Source organism: Manis javanica, chromosome 5 (genome assembly GCF_040802235.1).
Source record: "Manis javanica isolate MJ-LG chromosome 5, MJ_LKY, whole genome shotgun sequence".
In the NCBI taxonomy this organism is placed as follows: domain Eukaryota; kingdom Metazoa; phylum Chordata; class Mammalia; order Pholidota; family Manidae; genus Manis; species Manis javanica.
The window spans coordinates 50838580-50853987 of NC_133160.1; the positions used below are offsets into that span (position 1 = coordinate 50838580).

The following is a 15408-nucleotide window of genomic DNA, read 5'->3' on the forward strand; positions in this document are numbered from 1 at the left end:
CCCCCCCTGTTTTGGGAGAAATCTTCTGCATCCGTGGATGTTTTGTTGCCCTTGTCTAGCTTGGATTAATACTTAGTCCATAGGCACACACCTGATCATCTACATTTGCCCTCTTACAGCACTAAACCATGTTTTCTACCTTTATCTTGCATCTACCTACAACTTCAGCATTTCATTAAAAATAAAAATAATAATAATAATAAAGGGAGAAATGTGGGATCCACATATAAATCAAGTATAAAAATCAAACGAATATTCATATTTGACCTGATTGTTTATAGGTCATAATGCGTGATCAAAACCGAAAGTTTTTGTGATGACTGCCCTTGTACTGTTCACCATGTAAGAATTTATTCACTCTGTAAGAATTCGTTCACCGTGTAAGAACTTATTCGTTATGCTTCAGAAGATTGGACACTGACGAGAATTAGGCTTGAGATGGATTAATGATTGTGCATTGAGCATTGACCCCCCTATTCAGAATTTTATTGTTGTTAACAACCGTTTGATCAATAAATATGAGAGATGCCCTCTAAAAAAATAATAATAATAAAAAAATAATAGTAACTCTCTTTAATGAACATTTTTCTCTTCAGTGAAGTTTTTATAACAAGCCTCACTGAGGCTTTAAACTTCCGATTTAGCTCAGTACATCTGCCATTTGGCTCACTAGTTATTGTTCTTCTCATATAGGCTTCTCAGCATTTGCCAGAATTTCAGTTCCAATAAATATTTGCCCATTTTATAACTACAGTATTTGTTACATTGCATATTAAAGATGGAAGGGGTGGAATCTGTCCTCTCAGTAGGTACATTAATTCTAAGGCACCTACAGAGGTAAAGGCATATTCGAGAAGCCTGGTATGGAGTAGATTCTACTCCAACGAGGTCAACATTTTGGAAAACAGGTTTAAGAACAATTTTCTCATTATTACAATAAGAACTAACTTGACTAAAAAAATTTAGCTCAGACAAATACTAAAGTGATTTTTTTCTATTACTTCTCTTCCTATTACTATTTATCTCTGTCTATTCTCCTTTTTCAGAAGCCATGGAATTGATGCCGGGGTTCTTGTTTGTGGAGTTGAAGAATGAACTTAGCACAGTCAAGGTAGGAGAGCCAGGGAGACTCTTATTGAGAAATACAGTGAGAAGACAGACAGAGCTCCCGGCTCACGCCAGGAGGGGGCAATAGAGTACATAGTCGTGCATTGTCTAGGGGGTTTTACAGGCAGATGAGGATTTTTCAAGAACATGTAAAAAAGCTTAGGGGTTTGGACTTATTAAGTGGTCCCAGGATATTTACAATTAAATTGATACAAGTAACCTCCTGCTCTGTTCATTTCTCTCTGAGATACCAGCATCTTGGTCTGGGGTCATATGAAACAAGGTCATCTGCTCAGCCCCCAAGGTGGGCTGAGGTATTGTCTGCTAAAGAGTAAGTTAAGTGCAATCTTATCTTTAAGGTGGAATCCTTCTTGCCTTTTACTGTGTTATGACTGGGCCTGCATGCTAAATTAGTTTGCCCAGTTTGCAAAATCACTTCATCAGATCTGAAGGAAGAAAGACAGCACTTTGAGCATGTTAAAGTGAATCTTACACATGATTATAAATGATTAGCATAAAACAAACATGCGCTACACTTCTTATCTAGGATACACCAACTGATCTTACTGAAAAGTGACTCTATAGCTGAATGTTTAACACAGAGTTTTAGTAGGGGGGTTTCCTTGCATGTAGTTACATTTCTCTGACTGTAAATATCCTGCCTTGCTTTTTCCAGAGGCCCTCACCCTACTCTGACTACACCCATGGCCCCTGTGTCAGAATGGCCCTGGATCTTAGCAAGTTAAGCCACTATTTTTCAAACATTTGAACCATGGTCTAGAAGAAATACATTTTGCACCATGCATACATATTTCTGAATATAGCTAGATATATAAAATGAAGAAATACACCTAAAACAGCAGCTTCATTAAATATTTACCCTCATTATGTGTTATGAGTCACATTTTTAGTCATATACTATTCTGTTTCATGTTAAAGAAGTGCTGCTTAATACCTAAGGCACTGACAATTATATGTTGCTGTTCTAGAGACATTAGTTGGGACTAAGCCTCTTCCAAGATGTGGTTCAGCAACCTGACCCAAAAGTCATGATTACAGACTATTATTTTCTACCTTTGCATGTGAGTCAATTGGTAAAATGTGTGACAACCCATTCTTCTCATATTAGGGTAGGGATAGATAACAGGGAAGTTCATTTCATTGAGGTCATGGATTCTGTTTTCCTTTATTTCAACAGTGACTATCAGATAATCCAACAAAGAATTGCCATCAAGCAGGTGTTTTGGGCGAGTGCATGCAGAAGCAAGCAAGAGAAAAGGAAGAGGGAAGGAAAAAAGAGAGAAAGAATGAAAGAAAGAAAAGACATCTGAAAGAGAAAAAGTATAAGGTTAAAAAAAAGGAGATCAAAAGGGAAGAAGGAAGAAAGGAATATTAGAAAGAAGAATGGACATAAAAGTTACTGAAGGAAAAACAGTGATAAAATTTATCTCTGTTTAATAGGAAACTGGACTTAAAATTACTTACAACCGGAAGTCCATTTTTAAGTTTGAAATTGTATCAGAATTGCTGCAATTTACTGTTTTAGTATATAAGTGTTGCTGCTATGATTAGTAAATGCATTGTATAATGATGTTTTTAAATTTGCTCATATAATGTGAATGCTCTGCTGGCACTTGATCCACAGATTGATGCAAACTGTTGAGAAGTCGAACATTTATAATGATGACTATTAAATTTTCATGTAAGGGTACAGGTTTCAAGGGGAATTCACCAAATTCATTTCATTTTTAGTCTTTCCTCAATTCTGAGTAGTAGTTTTTTGGCTCCATTAGAGAGAGGTAACAAAACGTAGGTAACAAGACTATTCCAAGCTAATGAACCTCATTAGCAGTATATACCCAGGACCAGGATGTAGGTCTCTTAGACTCTAAATCCTTAGCTCTTTCTAGCAGCAACACTGTTTATATTCCAATTGTGTCTATATAATGCCTGTAAGAAAAAAAATGCTCATGTCTATCTTATTCTTTCATTTGTAACTGAACTACATAAATTAAATAATGGAATGTTAGATATTCTTACTTTTAGATTGACATGCTTTTTAAAATGTAATGTTGATAAGTTAGATGTATTGCTTTTACTTAAGGAATTAAAAGAAAGTCCTTAGTATTGAAAGTAGGTTGATACTAAAAACAGAAGAAAAATATTTCCAAAATCAAGTGAGAGAAAACATCACTACCAACCCTTCTCAAATAAAAAGAATTGTAAAGGAATACTATGAAAAAATATATCAATAATAAGGCAAATTAGATGACACTGAGAAGTTCCTCAAAAGGAAACAGATTATCAAAACTGATTACAGAAAAAAATTGAAAATCTGAATAGACTTATAACAAATAAAATATTGAAAATTAGCAATTAAAATATCCCTCAAAAGAAAAGTGCAGGCCTGAATGAATTAGCTAATAAATTCCATCAAATACTGAAAAAAGAAATATTACCCATTTTACAAACTCTTTCAGAAAACAAAGGACCAGGAAATACTTCTGAACTCTTTCTATGAATCCAAGTGTTGTCTGATACCAAAGTCAGGCAAAGACATTACAAAAACAAAATAAAAGTACAGAATATTACATATGAATGGAGATATAAACACTCTTAACAAAATACTAGCAAAACAAACTCAGAAACATACCAAGAGAATTTACACTATGACCAAGTGGATTATATCCCATGTACATAAGGTTGGCACTGAACATCAATTGATATGATACACTATGCTCACAGAATTAAAGGAGAAAAATATATGATCATCTCAATGGATGTAGAAAATGCTTGAGAACAAACTAATACTCTTTCATAATAAAAACTCCCCAAAAATCTAGAAATAAAAGGTGAAAGGAAAGGAGCGACAAACAGCAGCAATTCACTGGAGAAATCCGCTTTATTAGGGAAAGATGCTGGGTTATATAGGAAGGGGCATGGGGTGATTATGGTGTTACTTCTACAGGGCTGGTGGCTATTGGCTAGGTGCTGGGATTGGGAGGGGGGCGAGAGGTGATTGGGCTTCAGGTGGTGCTGGCGGGAACTGAGGACCGCCCCCCCAAGAGAAGCCGGAAGTTCACAATCTTACTGGTGGGGGCCCTTCAAAAGGGACCTTCCTCAAGCTGATAAGGACATCTATGAAAAACTTAACAGTTAATATCATACTTAATGGTGAAAAACTAAATATTTTCCCCTATGATCAGGAATAAGATTTTACTCCTAATAGCCCCAAACTGGAAACAACTCTTGATAGATATATCAAGATGTGAATGGAAAAACAAATTGTAGTATATTCATGTAATATAATACTACCCAGCAAAAAAAGTCAACAACATAAATTAATCTCAAAAACATTTTAACTTTTGATGCCAATTCCCAAATCCCAGACTAATCCTGAGTAGCTCAGGCATGGGTCAGACTCAACCAGTATAACAAAAGCTTTGAGAACTAAACACATGTTGAGACCATCATCCACAAAATGAGATATAGAACTTAAGTTGGTGCCTACTAATAGAAAAGATCAACACTCTCCAGAGGATTTTAACAAAGTCTCACAACACAATATTCAAAATGTCCAGAGTATAATCCAGAAATTACCTGACATATGAAGAACCATGAAAAAGCAATCAGCTCTCAGTGGAAATGGAAATTCACAGATGCTGACACCAGGATAACACAAAGTATTGGAATTATCAAATACTTCTAAACAATCATGCTTATTGAAGAAATGTTTAACACAATTGAAATGAATGGAAAGCAGGAGGTTTCTTCAGAGAAAAATAAGTTGTAGAAAGTAGTAAATGAAAATTTGAGGACTAAACCACAATATCTAAAATAAAATTTTTACCAGATGGGCTTAATAACCAAATGAAAATAACAGAGGAAAGAGTATGTGAACATCATTACAGATCAATAGAAATGTTGTCTAATGTGAAAAACAGAAAAAAAAATGAAAATGAAGGAAATTAGAAGAATTAATGGTGTGGGTAAAATTGAAACATTTCCAGAATCTCTCTCCTGGCTTTGGTGCATCGGTATATCAACAGGCATTGAGAGGTGTAAACAAGTAGGCTTTAGTGCATTTGCATCTTTCCTCAAGGGTGGATAAGTTCATCTCCATATCAATGGGTAATTACCTGAGCAACAGAGGGCTTATCTGTACCTGAGAGGTGAGGGGGAGGGTTGGTGTGGCTGTTTGAGCAGGAGAGAGAGATGGGACGAGCTGCAGTTTTGTAAGCAATAAACGGGTTTTAAACTTCATTTCTCCCTTTGACTGATTTTGGTTTTAAGAGGCATTTTGCCCCAGGATTTCCTTTCCCCGGACTTATGATTGGCATAGTCAGCAGGATTACTGTGAACCTGAAATCTGTCATAATGGGTGTGAACTTTGGGAGGGCCACCCCTAGAAATGATGGGGAGAAGCAGCGCTCACGCTGATGGACATGTGTCTATACTTGTGTGGTTGTGGAGGCACCAGCACCGCTGCTGGCCACGCTGACCCCGGCCCATGGCCTGAGCCTAAGGCTACTGCTTCTGCCACTGCTGCTGCTCTTGCTGCCGGCCAGAGCCTGGCCACAACCATTGAAAAGAGCAGAGGTACGGATCACCTTGAAGCAACTGGCTGCTGTGTACCACGCCTTGCTAGCTACAGAGCCCATTGCCGGAACAGCTCCAATCAAGGTAATAACCTCCTATCCCATTGCGGGGTGGGTGTGAGACTGGACCTAAAGGCCACAGAGTGGCATGGCACAGACACCTCAAAAGACAATGTGGGCCCATCAGTGGGGCTTGCCTTTCACCTTTGAAGAAGTCAGCCGAGCCCAGAAGGAGTGCCCTGCATGTTGTGCAGATCAGCAAACCACCAAGAGGGGCCTAAAGCATCTCTCTGCAGCCTATGGCCAGTCACCTGTTACTGAGAGTGATTGAGGTACCCACTTTATTGGACATGTGTTGCAAGGATGGGTACAGCAATTAGGAGTAAAATGGACGTGGCCCTGGACATTTCAAGACATGGATCTGTAGGACCCCAACCTCCCTGAGAAATAAGTTAGCTTAAGAGTGGCCATCTTGAAGCCCAAAAAGCCATTCTGATATATGACTCAGAGGGAACAACTGAAACCAGGTAACTCCTCTGGAAAAACAAGTTAATCAATCATGACTGCTGGCAGCGCTAACCTTTCGGTTAGTTAAGCATAAAAGCTGACCCTACCTTGCTACACCCCCAGGACGTGGCACTAACCCAGAAATCGTAGGTTTGAAAAATTACTGCCTTTGTAGTATTGTTATCTTGCTATGTAGTATTGTTATCTTGTTACTACAACATAATCTGTAACCATGGTAAATCTCTAGGGCTGAATGCCTCAGAAAATCCTATATAACCACTTAGTTGTAAGTACTCAGGGTCCTCGTTGAGACCTGCTGGACGGGCTGACTTGGACCCCAACTAGTTAGCTTCCGAATAAATTCCTCTTGCTTGTTGCATCAAGAAACGTCTTTGGTGAGTGATTTGGGGCGGCGCCTTCCTCAGGGGAATCCAACATTTGGGGGCTCATCCGGGATCATGCGCTCACCCCGCTTCACTCCCGAAGTCGCTCTTGGAGGAAGAGGTAAGATTAGTGGCGCCTTGAGTTGTCTGTGTTCTGTCTTCTGTTTTCAGTGAGACCGGTCAGAATTCTGTAAAGGGGTACCCACTGTCTGGCAGCTGTCCCGATCCTGTAAAGGGGTCGAGACTGCGGTCGGTAGACGTACTAGGAGCACCGCAGGCTGCAACCCTGAGGGACGCCTCGGGGAGGTTGGGAGGCCAGGGACGCCTGGTAGCCTCCCGTCTGTTTTTCTGGCAAGGTGAATCTGATGAGATAGGGTTGATTTTCAGGCGCCAGGAATATCAACCCTCTGATTCCTTTCGGTTTCTGTTTGAAAATCTGAGAAAGAAAAAACAAAAAGCGGCCGCTGTGTGTCTAATCTGTGTGTGTCTCTGTTTTTTGTGTCTTTCATGTGCCTAATAATTGTTATACTGACAATGGGACAGACTCAGACAACCCCCTAAGTGTGTAAATGAATATATCTTTCTACCTCCGGATGGTATTAATGAAATTGATTTAAAGACAAGCGCTTGTGAAAATTGAGTGTTCTAAAACTTCCAGAAAACCTGATAAAAAAGTGTTAAGCATTAATGCTAATTTGGGTTTGCCTGAGAGGGGCATGTCCTGGTAGTTGTCGGCTGCCTGAGTTTACCTAGAGTCATTTGAGTCATGTTATCTGCTAAATCTTTTAAGAATAGAATGCTTAGAAGCTTGGCTTTGTCTAGTGTTCAGTGGGGGTCTTGTGAGTAGGCTAGCATAGTTGTTGCAGGTAAGTGAACTGGATAAGTGTGGCAAGTGAACACCTTTTTAATTGTGTGTTGCAGTGTGTATGCCTACCTGCAGCCTGAGAATCTTTGTAGTAACTTAAAGCCTTAGAGTTTTGTTAAGTTGAGAAGATGTGCTCTGTGTTTGCTGGGAGATTGTGCTGTGAAGCTCATAGTTGCAGAAATTGTAGAATGTGTTCGTAAGTTTGTCAGTCTAAGAAATGTTGGTTTGACAGTTTGCAGTGTCCTGCTTCTCAGTGTTCACTGGAGCTTGAAGTTTCTAATAGTTTTGAGTTCTGGTTAGAACTGCTTAAAGTGATAGAGAGGGCATTTCTCTATGTTGAAAGATCACAGCAGTTTCTCATGCTTAAAGTCTCAGTGAGTTGCCATGAAATCGTAATGTTAAAGGGACTAAAAGCTAAAGTTTGTTAACAACTGTATAACCTTTATTTGCCTTTGAAATATTTTGTTATTAAAAATAATTGCATGGCCTGAAAAATTGAATTCCTAAGCAGAATAGTAACAAAGCTTTTTTCAGCTGATTAAATGCACTTAGTTCACAAACCAAAATTTATTAAACTGTAGAATCTGGACAAGATTATGTTTCTCCAAGAAAAACAGGTTTCACTGTAAAAGTTTAGATAGACAAACGTGTGACCACTTTTGAGAAAAGTTGTAATAGATTTTTTGAGAACCACCAGGTCTTCTTGTTTAATTTATATGCTGTATGTTTTAAAAAAAAAAAAACATGGGGGACTCTCCATATTTTTTAATGCAAATAATCTTAGAGCTTTTAATAGAATTTGCATAGCAGCTTATATCTACTATTAAAGAGTAAAACATTCTTGAAGCTTTCAGGGAAAACCTGTAAACTTAAGCACTTTCTCTGCTTTTTTGTATCTGGTCTTAGACACTTATGCTGAGTTATGTTCTTATTATTTTCACTGTTTGTAAGCTATTGATTGTAAGCCAAAGGTCATCATTTCTCAGTCCCTAAATGAAGAAGTAAAATGCCTGATCTCTTTCATCTCAAAGCATATTTCTGGTCAGATCTGGATATCTGTGTGAAAGAAAGAGACATTTAAATTTGAGATTCTGCTTAAACTTTTAAGTTGAATTTGACTATAGCCATATTCATTCTTTGTATGTATCTCTAACAGGTATTTTGTATGCCTGGTGATATTATACTCTGCCTTGAGTTTAGACAGTTCTTTCAGCTAAATATGAATTCTTATTGTAGCTTTTTTCCCCTCCTGAAGATGAAAGCAGAAGAATCTACCATCTGCTACCATTCTCTCAAGAATGCTTAGTAACCTAGAATTAGTTTGACTTTCTGTATGTTGTCTTTAAAAATTGACAGCAGCAGTCTCCCCTGCTGCCCCACTTTTTAAGATATCTTGTTTACTGTGCTGAGTATATAGACAATAAATGTGTAATGATAGTTCTAAAAAAATTAAATGCAAAAAGGTGCTTTTACCTCTAGTTAACTCTGATATTTTCCAGAGGGCCCCTGGAACATGTCAGAAGAATTTTTTCTCACTAGAGAAAGTATTTGACTAATTTGGCTTATTTATCTGATATATATATATTTATTTACCAGGAAAGCACTGTCAAAGAGAATGATGCTAAACTTTGTTACTAAATGTTTTGTATTACAGAAATATCAGAATTTCCTTATGTCAACTGTTTTACAGTAAGCTCTCATCAGATCTTTAACCATTGTCATTTGTAAGTCTTTTGTCATTTATAGTATTATCCCTAAACTGGTAAAGAACTAGATTTCAGCAGAACAGGTATTAGTTACATAAGATTACATAAACTAAAGAAAATGATTTTGTGTCTTTTTGTTTCAAATGTTGCTGGTAAAATGTTTTAACCTTGTTCTCTTAAACTGACAACAGTTTAGTAAATGACTATCTTTATGAGCAGAATTGAAACATCCTTCTCTCTACTTGATCCCTCCAGAGTTTAAAAACTTTCAGTGACTGTTTTTATATTCCATGGCAGTATGTTTATTTGCACGAGTTCAATAAGAATCTGCTTTCCTTGTGAGAAGACTACTTAAGAACACTGGTTATACTACCAGGGCTTTGACTGGAATGTCGTACCTGAGAGACATGTGCATAGACTCAGATGTGAACAACTTTAAAGAACTAAGATTGACTTTATAAAGCCAACAAAGCCCCTTGGAAGAACTGGCCTAGTACCTTGCTTACAGAGTTCCCAGCAGCCTTACCAGGTGAGTAAAGAAAGTCACTTCCTGGCAGGTGCAGAGACCTCGAGAAGAGAAGAATTCATCCAAATCTACAGGTACTGCAGGTAAAGCCTGATGGCAAGTCTGGCTTGGCTGTCTGGCCTCAAGAGGCCTTTAAAAGTTCAATCTGAAATTCCTTACAAAAAGTTCCAGCAAAGCATATTTAAAAGAACCTGTGTAATCAATTGCTCTTCTTGCTGCACCTGTGCAAATAATCAAGCCAGCTGTTAATTATTTTCTTAACCTAGTTACTTCTAGTAAAAATGAGAGTGATTTTAGAGAGAAGTATCGTTTCAATAATGTAGCCTCCTTCCAGAATAAAAAATCCAACTCCAGATGTTGCTACATAACCTAATAACACAATTTGTTTTATCTTGCCTAGAAGCCACAAAACTGCAAATAGTAATAAAAATGAAACCCAGAATAGAAGCGCCAGCCTTCTGAAGCCCTCTCAACTGACCAGTGATGGAGACCTAGCTGCACCCTTTACTGCGCCCCCTTCTCAGCACGAAGCAGCCAGAGCGGTCATCGCCCCTTTTCCCTAGCAGCAGCTAGAGTCTCTATCTGTAGAAGAAAGAATGAGACCATACCCATAGCCTTCCCTGGTAAAAACAGGTATTTAATCCCTCCTCCCAAGAGATGGTGGGCTTGTAACACTGGAGTGACCCCATGTGTCTCTACTTCTGCCTTCAACTCCTCCCGTGATTTCTGTATCATGGTCCAGTTAGTACCCAGACTAATGTATCATGATGACTTATCATTCGTGGCAGAATTAGAACCTAAACTAAGGTATAAAAGAGAGCCAGTCTCACTCACTCTAGCTGTATTACTAAGAGTAAGAGTCGCAGCCGGAGTAGGACCAGGGGCAGCTGCAATTATACAAGGAAACCAACATTATGAAGGACTAAGAATAGCTATCGGTGAAGATTTGAGAACTATAGAACAGTCTATTTCTAAACTTGAAAAGTCCCTAACCTCTCTCTGAAGTAGTGCTACAAAATAGACGAGAGTTAGATTTACTATTTCTAAAAAAAAGTAGATTGTGTGCAGCTCTAAAGGAAGAGTGCTGCTTCTATGCAGACCATACTGGAGTAGTAAGAGACTCAATGTCTAAATTAAGAGAAAGATTAAATCAGCGAAAGCGAGAACGAGAAGCTAACCAGAGCCTGTTTGAATCCTGGTTTTCTAGATCCCCATGGCTTACAACTCTAATATCCACTTTGGCAGGACCCCTGCTTATTTTAATATTGCTCCTCACCTTAAGTCCCTGCATTTTAAATCGAGTAATAACCTTTATTAGAGAAAGAGTAAGTGCTGTGCAGGTGCTAATGCTGAGACAACAGTATCATACCCTCACACAACAAGAAGAAACCAACATTCCATGATTAGAATGTTCAGAAAAAGAAGTGGGGAATGTAGGACCCCAACCTCCCTGAGAAATAAGTTAGCTTAAGAGTGGCCATCTTGAAGCCCAAAAAGCCATTCTGATATATGACTCAGAGGGAACAACTGAAACCAGGTAACTCCTCTGGAAAAACAAGTTAATCAATCATGACTGCTGGCAGCGCTAACCTTTCGGTTAGTTAAGCATAAAAGCTGACCCTACCTTGCTACACCCCCAGGACGTGGCACTAACCCAGAAATCGTAGGTTTGAAAAATTACTGCCTTTGTAGTATTGTTATCTTGCTATGTAGTATTGTTATCTTGTTACTACAACATAATCTGTAACCATGGTAAATCTCTAGGGCTGAATGCCTCAGAAAATCCTATATAACCACTTAGTTGTAAGTACTCAGGGTCCTCGTTGAGACCTGCTGGACGGGCTGACTTGGACCCCAACTAGTTAGCTTCCGAATAAATTCCTCTTGCTTGTTGCATCAAGAAACGTCTTTGGTGAGTGATTTGGGGTGGCGCCTTCCTCAGGGGAATCCAACAGATCGGCAATGGCTGGCTCTTCTGGCACCTTGGGAAAAAGGCCTGGAAGCTGGTCTCCTGTGTATTCCTGTAATAACAGCAAATTGGCTGCCAACAATCATGGTTATTTGCTTTTACAGTCTTTGTGTCCTGGACCCCCTGGCTGCAGCTGCTGCATGATGGCTGGAATAGACGAGCTTTGGACTTAATCTGCATGGGACTTTGAACCAAGCTGAATTCTCTGGCTTGAGAATTAGATTGTGTTGCTGTTGTCAAGAAAATAATGTTTAAAGAGAGGCTTGACTTTAATGTTTAGTAAAAGTTTTGTGAGCAATCTAGCATGGTTGTTAGAAATGAGTAAAAAACTGTAGAAATGTATTTTTGTGCTTAGTGAGAGATTGTGCTGTAAAGTAACCTAGCTGAATCCTCTGGCTTGTGGATTATCAAGGTTTTATTTCTGTTGCTATTGCATGTTAATAGATTGGTTGGAAGAGGAGGATCGAATAAACTGTAAAGTGAGATTTCTGGAAGGGTGGATTATGGATAAAATTGAAACATTTCCAGAATATCTTGCCTGGATTTAGTATATCTGCACATCAATAGGCGTTCAGAGGTGGAAAGAAGTACGGCTTTAGTGCATTTGCAGCTTTCCTCAGGGGTGGAGAAGTTCATGTCCATATCAATGGGTGATTACCTGGGCAACAGATTGCCTGAGATGTGAGGGAGGAGGCTGGGGGTTGTTGCTGTTTGAGCAGAGGAGAAAGGCAGCTGGGACTGCAGTTTGTGAGCAATAAACAGGTTTTAAACTTTATTTCTCCCTTTGTTGATTTTTTAGGGGTATTTTGCCACTTGATTTCCTTTCTGTTAGGAAAGAGTATAAAACGTAAATGTGATTTATTCCCACTAGGATGTTTAAACATTTTAACAGTAAGGCAGTAACAAAGGGCCACGTGGTGGAAGCTGCTCGGGCTGAGAGTGGGGGTGGGGAAATTGATAAGGGCCTGGCAATACCTGTTTGAGTATTTTTAAACCTACCAATAAAATTAAGACAAATGTAAAGGAAAGATATAACGGCCTTAGGCTATGAGAAGACTGTGAACCCTGTAGTACTCAGCCAATGAGAAACCAGGGGAAGGACTCGTGCACTAGGAGATAGATTATTGGTGCCAAACTCCACAGGTGTGCCTGCCCACCAGACACCCAATCTTGCAAAACCATCATTAAAGCCTCGCTCTGCTATATTCTTTGTCTCCATGTCCACTTATTGAATTTGGACCAAGTGAGTGTGTTTTTCACAGTTTGGGGGCTCATCCAGGATCCTCTTGCCTGCGCAAGGTGGGGGCCCAAGCAGAGTGGGAAAACGCATCCTGCCTGGTTTTGGGTGGCCCACTGTGTCTGGGCGTCTCACCTTCACATGGAAGCCAAGGGAGACATGAGACTGTTTGTGTGGAGACAGCGTGACCAATGCAGGGGAGAAAACGCAGGCACCGCAGCAACCAGGCAACCTCGTGTATGAGCCAAGGTGGGAAAATTGGGCTATAAGCACTGCGTTGGTGGTTGAGCATTTTTCAGAAGTCAAGTGTGTGTGGCTAAAACGTGTAATCTCAGGGTGTATGCAAGAAAATTCCATTATGGGGGGTTGAGTACACAGGGATCTCAGACACAGGTGAAGGGTCCCCACCAGTAAGATGGCAAACTTCCGGCTTCTCTTCGGGGTCCTCAGTTCCCACTGGCGCCACCTGAAGCCCAATCACCTCTCTCCCCCCTCCCAATCCCAGCACCTAGCCAACAGCCAACAGCCCCGTAGAAGTGACACCTCAATCAATTCATGCCCCTTCCTATATAACCCAGCACCTTTCCCTAATAAAGCAGAACTCTCCAGTGAATTGCTGCTATGTGTCACTCCTTTCCTTTCATTGGTGCCGAAACCCGGGAGACAGGACACCCCAGCTGGGCCCCGTCTTCCCCCCGACACCAGCAGCAGCTTGCCCTCTTCCTCTTTTTCCGGTGCTGGCTCATCACACTCACCACTCCTCTCTGGCCTTTAGGTAAGTTTTCCCCCCGGAGAGGGCCACTCTTCCCCGAGCTATCACAGTGCCATTGACCGTGATCATCCGGCAAGGCCCTGATGCTCGGGGATGAGGAGGGAACTCTCCCCATCTCAGGCCTTCACGGCTGCAGCGGACCCTCAGGCCCCTCCTCCAACAGACATAAATCCCCGCCTCACGCCTTTACGGCTGCGGTGGACGCTCAGGCCCCTCCTCCGACAGTCATAAACGCATTCACCGCCCCTTCCATCAGTGCTGAAAGTTTTTAAGTAAAATTTCCCCGTGGTGGGCCACTCTTCCCCGAGCTATCGCAGTGCCATTGACCGTGATCGTCCGGAAAGGCCCTGACGCTCAGGGATGAGGCGGGAACTCTCCCCGCCTCAGGCCTTCACGGCTGCGGCAGACCCTCAGGCCCCTCCTCCGACAGCCATAAATCCCCGCCTCAAGCCTTTATGGCTGCGGCGGATGCTCAGGCCCCTCCTCTGACAGTCATAAATCCCTGCCACAGGCCTTCACGGCTGGGGCCGACTCTCAGGCACCCCCCTCCAACAGCCATAAACGAGGTGACTCCTTTGTGGATGAGAACCCTCCCTTTTCCCCCCTCCTCCTTCTGCTCTGTCCGCCGAAAACACCTAGCGCTAGGTACCTCGTGACTCCGGCACTCTGCCTTCTTAGGGAAGTCTGGGTGACGACCCACACTTCCTAAGAAATTCTGACTCGTATACGATTTTCCGCAGACCACCAAGGATCATCGGGGACGCCCTTTGTCTCCTTGCGGTCTGCTTCCAGGCCGAGGATCTCCGTTCGTCTTCCCCTGTTTGTCTCCTTCTCTGTCCTTTAGCCATGGGAGCCTCCTCATCTGTCCCTAAAGGTTCACCTCTTGAATGCCTGCTTAAGCATCTCACTACCCTCTCCCTGATGCCTGATATAAAACCAAAACTTCTCCGTAAATATTGCTCCCAAGATTGGCCAACATACCCCCTAGACAATAACAACCAATGGCCCGCAAGGGGAACTCTTGATCCTAACATCACTCGTGATCTTTTTAACTACTGCCAGCGCCTGAAAAAATGGAAGGAGATTCCCTATATCGAAGCTTTCCGCCTCCTCCTCCCCCAGCCCCCTCCCAAGTTCTCCTAGCCTGCAAGCCGCTGCCCCCGCAGAAGCCTCCCATTCACTCCCTTCCCCTTCTTCTCCTGCAACAGCCCTTCTCCCTTCCTCCCCCACGATCTCCTCCCCCATCTCACCTCCTCCGCCTTCGTCCCCCGCAGATTAAGCCTGAGCCCTTCAGCCCCCCCTTTAACTAGGTCCCAAGGGTCTCCTCCGTCTTTGCCCTCATCACCTGTTTCTCCCCTGTTAGGGACCGCCTTTGTCTTCTCACATGTTTGTAGAGAGAATGGGAAAGCACCTCCCCCCATGTCTGAACACAGCATGGGAAAGCACAAGCTAAACAAAAACCGGTGCGGTCCTTAGAAGTTATCTGTCCACAAAAACATGTGCAGTCCTTAGAAGTTATCTGTCCACAAAAACATATATTGCCAAGACTCCTCACTCTGAAAATAGGGAGACGTTAAAGATGTGTAGAAACACCGCCCCTGCTTCTAGCTATGCCCTTCCCCCACTTGCCGATGTGGCAGGAATAGAAAACAACGCATTCCATAAGCAATTAACTGGAGCCCTGCTGTAGCTCAATTAGTAGAGCATGGGACTCTTAATCTCAGAGTCATGAGTTCAA

At 41.5% G+C, this 15408-nt stretch overlaps 1 long non-coding RNA gene across 1 annotated transcript; it reads left to right on the plus strand.

Moving 5' to 3' along the window:
- Positions 1-4576: 4576 nt before the first annotated feature.
- On the plus strand, positions 4577-12146 carry LOC140849548 (uncharacterized). The gene is made up of 2 exons (XR_012131560.1): positions 4577-11604; positions 11766-12146. It is a non-coding gene; the product is annotated as an uncharacterized lncRNA (long non-coding RNA).
- Positions 12147-15408: the final 3262 nt, after the last annotated feature.